Source organism: Sceloporus occidentalis, unplaced genomic scaffold (genome assembly GCF_023333645.1).
Source record: "Sceloporus occidentalis isolate IW3139 unplaced genomic scaffold, rSceOcc1.0.p SCAF_2, whole genome shotgun sequence".
Lineage (NCBI taxonomy): Eukaryota > Metazoa > Chordata > Lepidosauria > Squamata > Phrynosomatidae > Sceloporus > Sceloporus occidentalis.
In genome coordinates, this window is record NW_028316982.1 from 136,364,157 (window position 1) to 136,379,366 (window position 15,210).

Below are 15,210 nucleotides of genomic sequence, written 5' to 3' on the forward strand. Positions count from 1 at the left end.
CCTGATAAGGATTCACTCCACTCCACCATATAAGTCATTGATAAAAATGTTAAAAAGTAATGGCCCTGGGACAGAACTCTGAGGCACTCCATTCAAGACCTCCTTCCAGTCTGAAGTGAAGCCATTGATGATAACTCTTTCAGCACAGTATTCCATCCAGTTATGGCTCCATCTGACAGTGTTCCCATCTATTTAATTAGTTTGTTAATTGAAATATTATGGAGGACTTTATCAGATGTTTTGATGGAATCTATATAAATGACATTTCCACAATATATTAAAATAGTGACCTGAACAACAACAACAAAAAAAGATGCAAGTTTAGTTTGGCAGGATTTATTCTTGACATTGTCAAGCTATGCTGGCTGCTCCTGATATCTGCATTATCATCAGGATACTTGCAGACAGATTCCTATATAATCCATTTTAATATTTTTCCTGGCATTGAGGTTAGGATGATGGGTTTGTAGGTTCCTGGATCTTCATTTTTGCCTTTTTTGAAGATAGAGACTTTGGCCTGTTACAGACAGCCAAAATAAAGCTGCTTCGAGTCACAGTGGAGGTAGTGTGTTTCAATGATGCATGCATCCTAAGAGTCCAGAAGCCACACCAAAGCCACGCTCCAGTCCTTTGTAGCATTTTAACCAGCATCCAATCCTTCCTCTGTCACAGTAAGCCTATCATATTCCTGACAGCAGTTATGTTGTCTATGGTGAAGGGGGAATTACATGGGACTGCCAGCCAGGCACCTCTTTAAAGGAGTTCTCAGAGATGCTAGATTTGTTTAGGAGGGGACAGATCCTTTAAATTTTGGAGTAAAACCTGAAGCCTATTCACCACTCCACTGCTCCCAGTCCCTGCTGCACTAAGACTATGCACTCAAAAATATTGTATGCAGTTCTGATATTACAAATCTTTTTTACTTCAAGAATAAAACTCACACTAGGAATACCCCAAGGAATCTAATAATGAAGACTATTAAGGTTTGGCAGGATTTACTCCAAGAAAAAAACAGCCGATTGAAACTTTCACATCCCAGTTTAAGACATTGCTACTGACTCCTTAATTCAGAAGTCTAACTTTCAAGCATGGTTTTCTTCACACAAACTAAAACTCTGTTACTGATTCTAGAATGTAGAGATTTAAAAGAAGTGTTTATCACTCCAGGGGAGATGATAAAAAAAATAAGAGACTTTGTTGATGGAAAGTCACCTTCTTCTGATTTAATTCTAGAAAAGGTGTTCATATGCCATGGTGGATGAGCATGTTTGTGGGAAATAAAATAAAAGAACAGAAAATTGTTTGATCAGAGAGAGAAGCTGCTTTGCTTAAAAAAATGAAGAAAACAGCATTTCTAAAGTTTAGGATGAGCAGAGAGTAATAATGTCACAGAACAGAGGTGGCCTTGTTTGGGGGAAAATATATAAAAAACATGTTTTCTTTTAATAATGTTGGGTCCATTTCATGAAGTCCTCTGTAGATGAATCAGTGCATTCTTACCAAAAAGAGTCTGTCCTTTGAGATATCTTGTTTTTCAAACTGTTGTGAAGCTGTGTTTTTTTTTAAAAAAATAATGATTTGGCTGTTCTGTCTTATTATATAAGTTAATGTTAATTAATATTTTGTATCCAGGTTCCTTCTGTGTTCTTGTTGTTGTTAACTGCCCTCGAGTTGATCTCGACCCAATGTGAACCTGTGGATGAGACAACTCCAAGACGCCCTGTCCTCCACTGCTCTGATTAAGTCCTATAAACTCATACCCGCATTGGAACATTTTAAAAATTGTTTGTTGTTTAATCCTTTTTTTTTATGGGTTGCTTAAGTTTTACGATTGAGGGGAGGATTGGGGTTTTTTAAATTATATTTTTTTAACTGTATGATGTTCCAATTTTAAACGGCTGTAATCCGGTTTGATTCCTTTGTGAAAAAGCAGAATAATAATAGTAATAATAATAATACCCATGTTCTCCTTAATAGTGTCCATCCATCTAGCATGTGGCCTTCCCTCTTTCTACTTCCCTGCACCTTTCCTAGCATTATTGTTTTTTCCAGTAAGTTCTCCTCATGATGTGCCCAAAGTAGGACAGCTTCAGTTTTGCCATCTTGGCTTCTAGTGAGATCTCTGACTTGATCTGCTCTGGGACCCATTTGTTTGTCCTTTTGGATGTCCATGGAATCCTTAGCACTCTTCTACAGCATCATATCTCAAATGAATGGATTTTCTTCCTATCCACTTTCTTAACTGTTCAGCTCTCACATCCATACATGGTAATAAGGAATACAGTGGTTTGTATGGTTCTAACTTTTGTTCTCAGTTGTATATCTTGACATTTTAGGATCTTATCTATATTGTCTATATTGCAAAATTTTGAGCAGAATTTTGCTTGCATGGGATATTAGTGCTATGGTCCTATAGTTGCTGTCCTTTGTGTCTCCTTTCCTGTGGATGGGGATGTATATTGATTGTTTCCAATCTGTTGGCCATCGTTTTATTTTCCATATCTGTTGACATATGTTGGTTAGCACTAGAGCTGACTCTGACAATGTGGACTGCGGCAGTTCAATCGGAATATCATCTGTTCCTGGTGATTTGTTTTTTGCCATTTCTCTTATTGCAACTTCCACCTCACTTTTTTTAAAATTTGGGGTTCATCTTCATATGACTCTTCATCCCATACCTTCATTTTGTCATTTCTTTTATATAGCTTTTTTGTGTATTGCATCCAGCGTCTTTTTATTCCTTCCTGGTCTTGAATTATGTTATTTTTATTTTCATAGGGCATCCCAGTCCTTGGTTTGAATTTTCCTTTGATTTCCCAAATTTTGTGGAATAGATCTCTTGTTCTTATATTATTTATTTAATTAATTTATATCCCACCTTTCTCCCCAAAGGGACCCAAGGCGGCTCACAATAACAATTTTAAAAACATTTTCCAATAAAAAAATTTAAACATCAGCTAAAAACATTATAAATTACAAATATTAAAACAACAATAAAAGCACAAAACCTATCCCATATAAAACCCATCCCATAACTAAACATTAAAAGCCTGCCTGAACAGAGCTGTTTTTACCTGCTGATAAAAAGCCAGCAAGGAGTGGGCCAGCCTTGCTTCTTGTGGAAGGGCATTCCAAAGGGCAGGAGCAGCCACCAAGAAGGCTGTCTCTCATGTCTTTACCAGGTGAGCCTGTAATGGTGGAGGGACCAAGAGAAAGCCTTCCCCAGAAGATCTTAGGGCTCTAGAAGGTTTGTATGGGAAGATACACCCTCTCAAATTATCTGGACCTAAGCCATGTAGGGCTTTATGAGTCATAACCAGCACTTCTTTCCTTTTTGTTGTTGTCTTCTATTTCTCTACACTGGTCATTGTAGTCGTTTTCTTTATCTTTTCACACTAGTCATTGTACTGTTGCACTCATGATTCTTAGTTTGTACCTATCCCCTTTTTATGTTTCTTCCCTTCTTTCTTTTATTACTTGTAGAGTTTTATCTGTCATCCATGGTTTCTTCTGTTTCTTTTTGGCTCTTGAAAGTGTCTGTCTGCATTCTTCTTTTATTATGTCCCTGGCTTCAGACCATAGTCCTTCTGGTTCTCAGTCTATTATGCTTAGTAGTGCAAATCTGTTTTTTATGTTATCGCTAAATTCTGTTGAGATATTGTTGAGATCATATTTTGGTATGATGACTGGTTTTGTTTTCTTGAGTTTTACTTTTATTTTTGATATGAGAAATTCATGATCTGTGCCACAGCCAATGCCTGGTCTAATCTTGGCTACCAGTATGGAGCTTCACCATCTCTTACTTCCAATTATATTATCTATTTGGTTTTTGTGCTGATCATCTGGTGATGTCCATGTGTATAGCCTTCCTTCTGTTTGTATGAAAAATGTGTTAGCAATTAATAAATTTTTGGCTTTACAAAAATCTATGAGATGCTCACCTGCTTCATTTCTTTTACCTAATCTGAATCTGCCTACTGTTTTTGATTCTTTTTGCTTCCAATTTTTGGTTCCAGTTTCCAGTAATTAGCTTGACATCCTGTGTTGGTGTGCTATCAATTTCTTCCTGTACTCCTTCATCAAATCTTTCAATTTCCTCCTGTCCTGCCTCTGTGATTGGTGCGTATTCTTGATTTATGGTAACATTCATAGCTTTTCTGTGGAGCTTTGTTGAAATAATTTGGTCTGATTTTGCATTGTATCCTCTGACTGCTTTTGCTACGTCTTTCCTTAGTATGAAAGCCACCCCATTTCTTTGTGGTTTTTCATTCCCTGAGTAGAACACTGTGTAGTTGTCTGAAACAAAGTGGCCCATTCTTGTCCATTTTAATTCACTCACCCCCAGTACTGCTAAGTTCATACGTTCTATTTCCATTTTTACTATGTCTAGCTTTCCTTGGCTCATGCGTCTCTCATTCCACATCCCTATTTTATGTATGGTGCTGCTTTGGATAGCATCTATCTTTTTTCTTCCCAACTTTCTTATGCTATTACCTATTCTTGCAAATGTGATTTCTCTTTATTTGTTCCTGTCCCTTTGTCAGTTCTCTGATCCTGCCTTACATGAAATGTCTCATCATAGGGTGTTCTAGGTGAAGGGTACACAAGGAGGGCTACCTGCACCTCTCTGTGTTCAGTGCCAACAACTATTAACAGTGGTGTCACTACTATTATGTGACACTCACCACTGCTGCTGCTGCCCAGTAGCTGTTTTCTTCCCTATATGGTTCCTCCCATTGTTGTTCGTTTGCTTCTTTACCCATCCCCTCATGCCTCCCTGGGTTTCCCTGATCCCCATATAACCTCTCCCCTTTTAGTTTCTCAGTTGTCTCCCAGCATTTCTTTGGTGCTCTTATAAGATCTGTCGCAGCTGTGGCTTCAGGGCTGAGTGGGGGGAGCCTAGCCCTCTTTCCCACTTTTCCCTGTTGACTCTCCAAAGCTTCTTCAGGATGCGGGAGGCAGAAGGAGTCTTTCCCCACCTCTCCCTGTTCTTTCTCCAAAGCTCCTTTAGGATGTGGGGGCAGATGGAGTCCATATGTGACTTATTTGGCACTAAATTCACCTGTGCTATTTTCGGCACAGAAAATGTTTTCTACACAAAACATGCTATTTTTAGGGAGGGGTGAGTAAGTCCCAAGCAGTAACAATTCTTGTTAATTCAATGGTGGCGCAGTGGTTAAATGCCTGTACTGCAGCCATTCACTTGAAACCACAAGGTTGCAAGTTCAAGACCAGCAAAAGGGCCCAAGCTCGACTCAGGCTTGCATCCTTCCGAGGTCGCTAAAATGAGTACCCAGACTGTTGGGGGCAAATTAGCTTACTTGCTGTTCACCGCTATGATCCTTGGAATAGCGGTATATAAATAAAACAAATTATTATTATTATTATTATTATTATTATTATTATTATTAATTTTCTTGGTAGAATTTTCAACAGACAAGAAATACATTTTTAGCAATTTTTCATCTATTTTCAAATATTCTGTTAAAATGTCCTTAGGCAATCTTTAAGATTCCCCTTAATGGGGAGCAAGAGAAATGTCCCCTCTTTTACCATCTTCTTTCAAAGATCCTCCTTCTCCTTTCTGCTTCATCCTATGGTAACTTTGATCTTAAAGAAATTCATTTAGAATGTTTCTCCCCCCAACCCAAGGAAGACAATAGAAATACCTTCCTGATGAATGTGTATTGCAAGCAAAAGTAATAAAGTTTTCATTGTGGCATCATCACATGGCCTGATTACCACTTGGGTAAGAAGTGCCAGAAGTGAACTCATTATCTCAATAGGTGAGCGTTACCATTTATTCCTGCCACTGGGGAACTGCTTAGGGCTGTTTCACACAATACAGAGAAACACAACCCTGTTATTCCTTGGATTGAAAGTATTTCTTTAAAAGTTGCTATCTCATCTATCTCTCTCCATTGCAGCTGACAAGAGCTGCTGAATGAAGAATGAAAAAAATGAAGACTGAAACTAATAAAATTAGAGTCTTTTTCAAAAGAAAGTTATGACTTATGGGACCTCAGGGAACATATAAGGCATGTCTACTCACCAGCTTTAGCTGATGATGATATTGTACCTATTTCAACTACTACACTTGAAAGATTCCAAACCACAGTGCCTATTGTGGATCATTCTTCCCATGGTAGCTGCCTAGGAAGTACAGCAAAGACAAAAAGATGTAAACCATACATGTTGAGCCCTCTGTTTGGAAATAAACCTCCTATCAGCTGTAGTGAGCCTTTTCACCTCTGTGCAAGAGGTAATACCAGGATTTACAGGAAGCAATGTTGGTTTTCTTTGTATTATTGTGCAAAAATGTTTTTGGGTAAATTAAAACTAAATGTTTTTGCATAAATTAAAACCAAAAGGGCACATAATGCAAAAATTACAAAAAAAAATCACCTCAAATCATTTTTTTCAAATTTTAATTACTACTTTCATTTATTTATTCCATTTATATGCCACTTTTCCCCCAATATAGAATCGTAGAGTTGGAAGAGACCACAAGGGCCATCCAGTCCAACCCCCTGCCATGCAGGAAATCTAAATCAAAGCATCCCCAACAGATGGCCATCCAGCCTCTGTTTAAAGACCTCTAAGGAAGGAGACTCCATTAAACTTTTACTGTCAGGAAGTTCCTCCTAATGTTGAGGTGAAGCCACAGCTGCGACAGATCTTATAAGAGCAACGAAGAGATACTGGGAGACAACTGAGGAACTAAATGGGGAGAGGTTATGAGGGGAGGGATCAGGGAAACCCAGGGAGGCATGAGGGGATAGGTAAAGAAGCAAATGAACAACAATTGAGGCAAAACTTCCATATTATTCTAAAACCTTGGACTAGAGTCTTGAGATGAGACAATATGTACACATTGTTCAGGAAACCACATGCACAATGTGATCATTCAGCACATTTGTAACTGAAAGGTGATAAAGATTAGCTAGATAATCAAAACAAAATCTGCAAAGGTTTTGCACTCTTGCCATATCAGATCTCAGCAATCTGGTAACTATGGCAATCTTGCTTTGCCCCTACTGTCCTATGAGGAAAAGCAGGGACATCAATAGGGTCAACATGGGCAGCAACACATTCCTGCAGATAATTTTCCTTAAAAATGTCACATAATACAATACATGTACTAAAGTGTCTGAAGGGGTATAAATTTCCCCAGTTTGTTGTTGTTGTTTGCCTTCAAATCAACTTTGACCCATGACAACTCCATGAATGAAAGCCCTCCAGGTTACTCTATCCTGAGCAGTGCTGCTCAGTACAGAGCACCAAACATGCTGGTATTCCATTGCAGAAAAAAAGGTAGTATATTGCAAAGAATTCATCTTTTTGTGAGATACAAAAAATTGTGATCAGTTTTATTTTATTTTATTTTTTAAAAAACAGGTCTCCCCCCTCCCATGCTTATTGACATCTTTGTAATAGTAAAGGTTAGAAACCTGTTTTTTAAAAATGAAATGAATAAATAAAAAGGGGGGAGGGGGGAATCAAAAGAAAAAACCCAGAAGTCAAGTGAAGGAATCTTCTTCCAAAACTCTTAAGAAAATACATTATGTGCTTCTGCAGGCAGTAGAGTGTCCTCTGCCTGGCCCGCATTGCACCCAGACACTTATTTACAAACTAGTACAATCCCTGAAATGAAATCTCAGAAGCCAAAGCATTGTTACATTAAGATTGCAATGTTGCTATATTATGCATGTGGACTCAGAGATAGCAGTCGTGTACAATAAGAAATGCTTTTATGTATGCATCTGATTATAGTCTTGAGTGGCAACAATTTCAGTTTAAAGATCCTTACTCTTACCCAAGAGTAGGAAAGAAAATAAAGGGAGCCAGTATAAGAAAACCATGCAAAACAACCACATTACATGAAAGGAGGTGTCCCACTGGGTTAGATTTTAATCTAGCGCAGAGTATAAACCCACTAACTGCATCTCTCTCAAGAGGAAGTACTTCCTATAGCTATAAAGAAGCCAACTAAATGATGGAGAAAAGAAAGCACTGGCTTTTGCCTCCACAAAAATAAATGTTAAGTCACTTGCAATAAACATCAAGAGCTGTAGTCTGAAAATAAAAAATAAGCATAAAATAGTTTAAAACTCAACAAGCTTCCTCTGGGATTTTGAGAATTTGAGAGAATTAGAAAGCAAGATATTATATCTGTTATGTCAACTCAGTGACTTGGCAGACGTTTTACCTACTACCACACAAAAGGTCAGGGTTTAAGAATAAACAACAGCTTTCTTTGCATTAGGAGCTGCTGCAGGGAATAGAAGTGTTGGTGACCTTCTTGGCTTGGGGAGGGTTGAATGCAGCTAATGCTGCTGATGAACCCACCCCAATAGCCTCCAAGTGCACATGAGCAAGCATAATGACAACACTAATTACAATCCTAGAGACTATAAAGTGCTGGAACAGCAAAGAGGAGTATATCAAAAGAAAAATCCTTGGAGGTGTTGAAGACTCCAGTAAGAAAGGAGATAGATACTTTACCCCTAGCCATTTGGAAGCACAAAGGTTATGCAGCCAAAAAGTTAACTGGCATGTTTAAATCATTTGGGGAAAATCTGCCATTACACTCACAGTCCTGATTTCTTTGGCTTTGTAACTTGCAATAACTCAGCAATCTCTTATTCTGTTCTTTGTCTCCCACAGCACACAATCCCTTCTCTAAGGTGACCATGTGAAAAAGAAGAGAAGATTCTAACAGTGTTGTAGAAAAGAAAAGCTTTATAAGTAGAGATTCCATCTTCCATGCAACTAATAGATGTGCAAGAATCCTGCTCTCTTTTCATTTGGGAACCCAACTCTTTTGCCCATTCCATCCTGAGTGAACGTTTCCCTTTCTCCTTCAATTTTTTTCCTCAGTGTTTTGTCTCTCCCACTTCCCCTACAGGCCTCTTCCACCCACCCTCAATAGATGTGTTTATATCTAGTGCCTACTATACCCTGCTATTTCCATCTAGTGGAAAGGAAAATATGGCAGCCAGCTTGGTCGTGGGCACATCCAGAGCTGACCACATTACACTCTCTCTACTAACTGCCTATTAGTTTACAGGCAAGGTACAAGGTGTTGGTTATAACCTTTAAAGCCCTACATGGCCTGGGTCCTGACTACTTGTGGGAACACCTTCTTCCACATAATCCACCCCACACAGTCAGGTCCTCTGGGAAGAACCTGCTGCAACCCAAGAAGACCGGACTGTCCGTGATGACCCAGAGGACATTTTCATCTGCTGCTCCTAGGCTCTGGAACAACCTGCCAGACGAGATTTGACACATTACCATCCTGGAAGCCTTTAAAAAGGCTGTTAAGGCAGATCTTTTCCAGCAGGCCTTTCCAGACTAGCCTTTTTCGATTAGCCTCCCCTCATTGACATCTTTCACCCTGTTCTCCCCCCTAGAAGAAGACACTTCTCTTAGCCAAATCTGCCTGCAATTTTAGCAAATTCCTAAATGGAATGCTCTTTTAATTTATTCAATTGTTTAATTTCCTTTTATGGTTTTGATTGATGTTTTTATGATTGCGGGAGAGTTGGGATATGGGGTTGTTCTTTTTAACTGTAATTTTATTCTTGATATTTTTTATTGTTATAATTGTTGTAATCCACCTTGATTCCCCTGGGAAAAGGTGGAATATATTATTATTATTATTATTATTATTATTATTATTATTATTATTATTATTATGCCTACTATGCCCTCCTTCAGGCTTCCTTCACATCACTTTCCTAACCCACAGCATGTCAGTTTCCTCATCACAGCTGTCAGGAGCACTCTATCCCTCCTAACTGACATTGAATTTTCTGTCTGAGATTTTTCCAAATCATCCTAACTTCGCCCTGCAGCAAACTCTCAAGCTGGGTAGGCAAAATAGAACAGGGCAGGGGCACAGTAGTTCCACTGCTTTGCCAACATTTTGTTACTATCAGTATCTTCTTGAGAAGTCAGTCCTATGACATTCAAAAAAAAATTATTAATAGCTGAGAAACATGAACCAAAGATGAGTGCCAGGTCATTTTTACCTGAACAGTTCATTCTCTGAGATAGGGAAAAGAAAAGGGGGAAAAACAGGATTTATCCCTGTAACTTGTATACCTAGTTTGTAGTCACATATAATACTAGGTAGAACCAGTGAGCTGGCTCAAGATAGTGGTGTTCCTGAAGAGGAGTTATGTGGGAAAGGAGACCTGCCCTTCTGTCCATCTTAAACGGCTTCCATTCTGTTATTCCAGCTGTAAAGACTGAGAAAGCAATATGTTCAGCTTCTCCCTGAATGACATGCTCAAAGAACAAGCATTACTAAAACTACAAAAAAAAGGGAAGGTGATGAATCACTAGTTGCCATAAGTAAGGAAATAAAGGGATATGCTCTCAGCTCAGCTGAATCTCTTGACAGAAGGAATGACAGCCATTCAGAAGACAATAGCACTTTCACAACCTTCTTTTATGGCAAGGGCACTAGCCCCATATTTTACAAGAAGAATATTCTACTTGCTCCTCAAGATGTCATTTAAGAATGCTGGGTTCAAAAGCAGTGTTTGAATAAATCACTTAGAGCTGAATTTTATATAATAGCTTACAGTTCTGTTTATCACTGGATCCTGAAATAAAGCAGTTTACAATGAATGCTATTTTTCACAGTTTTTCTGAAATTATTAGAGTTTCTACTCATATTCTTACTGCCATGTGCAGTAAAACTACACTGTTTTCTCAGCCTCCAAAAGGTTCACCATCACTGATGTATGCTGTTGACTGTTCACTTTACAGTCTTAGTGGGCATGTGGTAAAGAATACTATTGTTAGCAAAATTGCTGCTAAGCCACACAACAAACTATGAATGTCTTCTTTGCAGCATTTCATATATTCAAAATTCCCATGACATGCATGAAGTTTAATCATTGTGCTTAAAAATTATGTTATGCAAACCTTTAAGTACCAACTTCATATAGTGCAAAATCCCATGCATAAGTGTTTTGCTTTTGTTTTTTACTTACAGGTTTATTGAAATGGGTTCATTCTGTCTCGCACAATGAGTCATACAAAAGCTCTTTTGCCAAGACCCAGTTAATATTGAGACAGCCCTCCTCTTGGACAGCTACATATACAAAGATGGATGCTTCTGCCACAGGTCTTCCTGTGCATGCATGCATGCTCGTTTCACAAAAGTGAACATCTACCAGGACCTAAAATGTTATGAAAACAATTGCTTTCAATAAACAACAACACATAAACACAAATAGGATCATATATATATATCCCCATTAAATGGCCGGCCTGAACACCTCATCTCAAAAAGGATATCAAAGCTGGAAAACATTGAAGGGGTGGGGGGTAAAATGATCAGATATGCTAGAATTTCTTTCTTGTAAAGAAAGCCCTCTCCATGGGTATTAGCTTATAAAGACAAATAAAGGGAAAATGACAAAAGTTTATAAAATTATTAATGGTATGAAGAGAGATTTTTCTTTCTCCTTCAAAACACAAGAACTGGGATCATCCAATTAAACTGATTGCCAATAGCTTCAGGACAGATAGAATAGAAGTACTTCTTCATGCCAAGCATGATTAACTTCTGGAGTGTATTGCTACAAGACATGGTAATGACCAAGGTTGTGGCTGTGTTTTTTTTTAAAAAGACATTAGAAATTCTGTGGAGATGCATACATGGATAGTTTCTATATACCATAGACATAAATAGAACCTCGGTGTAAAGTGGCAATGTCAGTCTGATTTAAAGATGTTGCCAAATTAAAAGAGGAGATGGCTATTACCATAAGGCCTATTACTAAAAAAGAAATCTTTTGGGGGGCTTACTGGTGGTCATTATCAAAGTCAAACTGAGTCAGAATAAACTGGAAGGGGAGCAAGAGTGGAAATTGGAGGTATTTTGCCACATCCCCCCCCCCCAGCCCTTTTAGGCCTAGGAGAAGATTTTTATTCTAGTATATGAACTGGAAATTGGTCTTCTGGTTAATTGCTGTTAAAAACAAACAAACAAACAAAAGGCCTCTCTAAGGTCTCAAATAGGCCAGGGTGGCAAAAGTATGGTGAAATTGTCCCCCAAATCACCTTCAGGGCATTGGAAACATTTAAGATAGGGAAAAAACATTTTTTAAAGTTTTTTGGAGTAGGGGGAACCAGAGGGGTATGGTGCTTTTCAAGATCACCCAGAGGGCAAATGTGGCCATCTAAACCCTGATAGCTCCTTATCCCTGGTCATGATAGACCATTTTCTCATTTAGTAATAATGCTAGTCTTACAAAGCCAGGCCCTGTCTTGTGGTTTCTGTCAGTGGATTGACATAACATGAATGTGATTAGCTTTTTGACTGATGGGACTCACAAGTCATGGATGAGTCTGAGACAGCATAAGAAAAAACTATCAGGGCCACCAATTTTTGGAACTCCCTGAGTTTGGTGGCCCTGATAGTTTTTTCTTATGCTGTCTTTTGCTGAGGTCTCCAACACTGTAATTAGTCCTTGCACTTTATTATAAACATCCCCGCCCTGTAACAGATGCCCCCCACCCAGTGTCTGTGCAGCAACACACCATCTCTACTCAGCTAATAGACTCTTTACTATTTCCTGCTATTTGTTCTGATTTACCCACCCACCCCCCACACACTCAAAAGTACAGATTCCAGAATTCCCTAGCATTAAGCCAAGGCAGTTAAATTGGTCTCAAACTGGATTATTTCTGCAGTGTGTTTTGGACCAAACTCTCCCATTTATGGCAAAGATGTTGTTGGACTACATCAGCCTTAGCCAGCATAGCCATTGATAAGTCATTCTGGGGGCAGTGATCTGACAACAGCTGAAGACTCACAGTTTGCCCTCTCCAGTCAATGAGAAAGCAAAATTGTTCCAGATGTTTACATAGCCCTTGTGAAAGCCGACATCATCTAGTGGTTTGAGCATTGGAGCATGACTCTTCATAAAATCCCCACTCAGAAATGACTTGAAGGCAAACAACAAGAACAAGCACAACAAACACAACAGCTTTGTGGTGGTGGTAATAGATTCTGTTGTTGTTTGGCATTGTATGGTCAGCATTCGTTTATCTCCATTGTGTAATTAAAATATATAATAGAGCACATATGTCTGGTAGATGAAACTACTATTAAGTTTTATTTATGTTATGTGATACTGTATACCTGTGACCACCACACTAACTGTTGTCATGTGTCTTCAGGTCATTTTCAATGTATAGCGACTCTAAGGCAAGTCTATCACAGGATTTTCTTGGCAAGATTTGTTCAGAGGGGGATTGCATTTGCCTCGCTCTGAGGCTGAGAAAGTGTGACTTGCCCAAGGTCACCTAGTGGGTTTCCATGGCTGAGCTAGGATTCGAACCTGGGCCTCCAGAATCATAGCCCAATACTGAAACAACCATGATACTGACTGTCCACCAAACTAATGTCCACCACACTAATGTTAGGAGGCTACAATAATCTGTAGCCATTCAGATTCATTATATGTTTATTGCAATCCAAAACTTCACAATCATCACATTTAAAAAATAAATAAATACTGTACTTAATTCTAATAAATCAACCACTTCATGCTTTCTTGCAGTAGTTTTATGTTGTCTACTCCATAACTAAAACCCTGGAAAAAATTAATGATATCACCTGCTTCCTACATGACTTTGTCAGTTATTTTTTGCCGAAAAGTAATATGGGGTAGAAGGAAGCTCTTCACCAAGCTCTGTTGCAGAGATTAAGCCTCTTCACAATCCTCACCAGCTCACATCTTCCCTTCCCCAGCTTTTGTGTTTTTCACATGGACTCCTGCCTTACGTTGAAACATTTTATAGGGTGTTACATTTTTATATTGGCATCTGTGTCACCCCTCTGCATTTTCTAGATCAGACATGCCTTGAGACACCTCAGCACAAGAAATTCATCAGATTCAGTAAAACTGGCTTTCAGCTATGCAGTTTTGTTACCCTGCGGAAGAAAAGACATGTCAGTTCAGTTCTGACACTCACAAAGTACAAGTCAAAAATATTTACAACATATTTTTATTAACTAAAATGGTAAATGTGGCTTCAGATACAAATAATGGACATGTATTACTGAGGAAAGTAAAGTTATACCCCGTCTCCTTGCTATTTCACTATCTGTATTGTTGTTGTGTGCCTTCGAGTCATTTTCAACTTATGGCAACCCTAAGATGAACCTATCACAGGATTTTCTTGGCAATATCTGTTCAGAAAGGGATTACCTTTGCCTTCCTCTGAGGTTGAGAAAGTGTAACTTGCCCAAGGTCACCCACAGGGTTGGCACTAAAGAACAGCTATTTGAACCATGGTTTGCAGATTTCTAGTCCAACGCTCAAATCACTACACCATGTTGGCTCCCTCTGTATATATAGACATAAAAGAGAGAGATAACTGTATTTTTATTCAGCATTTGGAATTCAAACAACCACTTTCCTGAGGCCTTTTTAAATCTGAGGACTGGGAGACTGAATGTTGATTTGACATTTAGTACATTTAAAGTACCTTAATCAAAATAAACATACTGGTTCCATGGAGCAAATAATCCTAGACCACAATCCTATACAGATCTATGTTAGTGTAAATTGCATTGAATGAAGTGAAGTTACTTCTTAATAGAGGTTAATAGAATTGCACTGTAGGTTTAGGTTTAGGTTTTTTATTTAGATGCAGGGGGAAGGGGAAGGCAACAGAGGTAGGAAAGGCCAGTAGAGGTGAAAGTAAACAAGCTATCATCTTCCCAGAAAGATACTTAGAGTCAGTCTGGTACTCAATCAGCAGCTGTTTACAGAAAAAAGACACAATGTGGGAGCCCATAAGTTTCAAGTTCTTTTTATCCTTGCTGAGAAGTGTACAGTAAGGTCAAAGAGGTGAGCCATGCAACACTTTTGAAGTCCTCTTTGAAAGAAGTTATTCCCCATTGTTTAGTTTTCTTCTTTAGGTTACAGAAACCAATCAGCGCATTTGTGTTGCTACTAGGAACTGAGTAGAACTTTCCTCCAAAAATGTATTTTATCTAGCAGATACAAGTGGCCCAAAATCATGACATTAAAAAATTACTAAAGCAGATACAATAGATGGAGAGATAAACCTGGCTACAAATAATTTGGGTGAGGTCTACCCAGCCATAGCTTTCTTTAAAAAACAACAACACTGTTTTATTTGCTTTCTCCATATAAGCAAACTTGCCTTTAA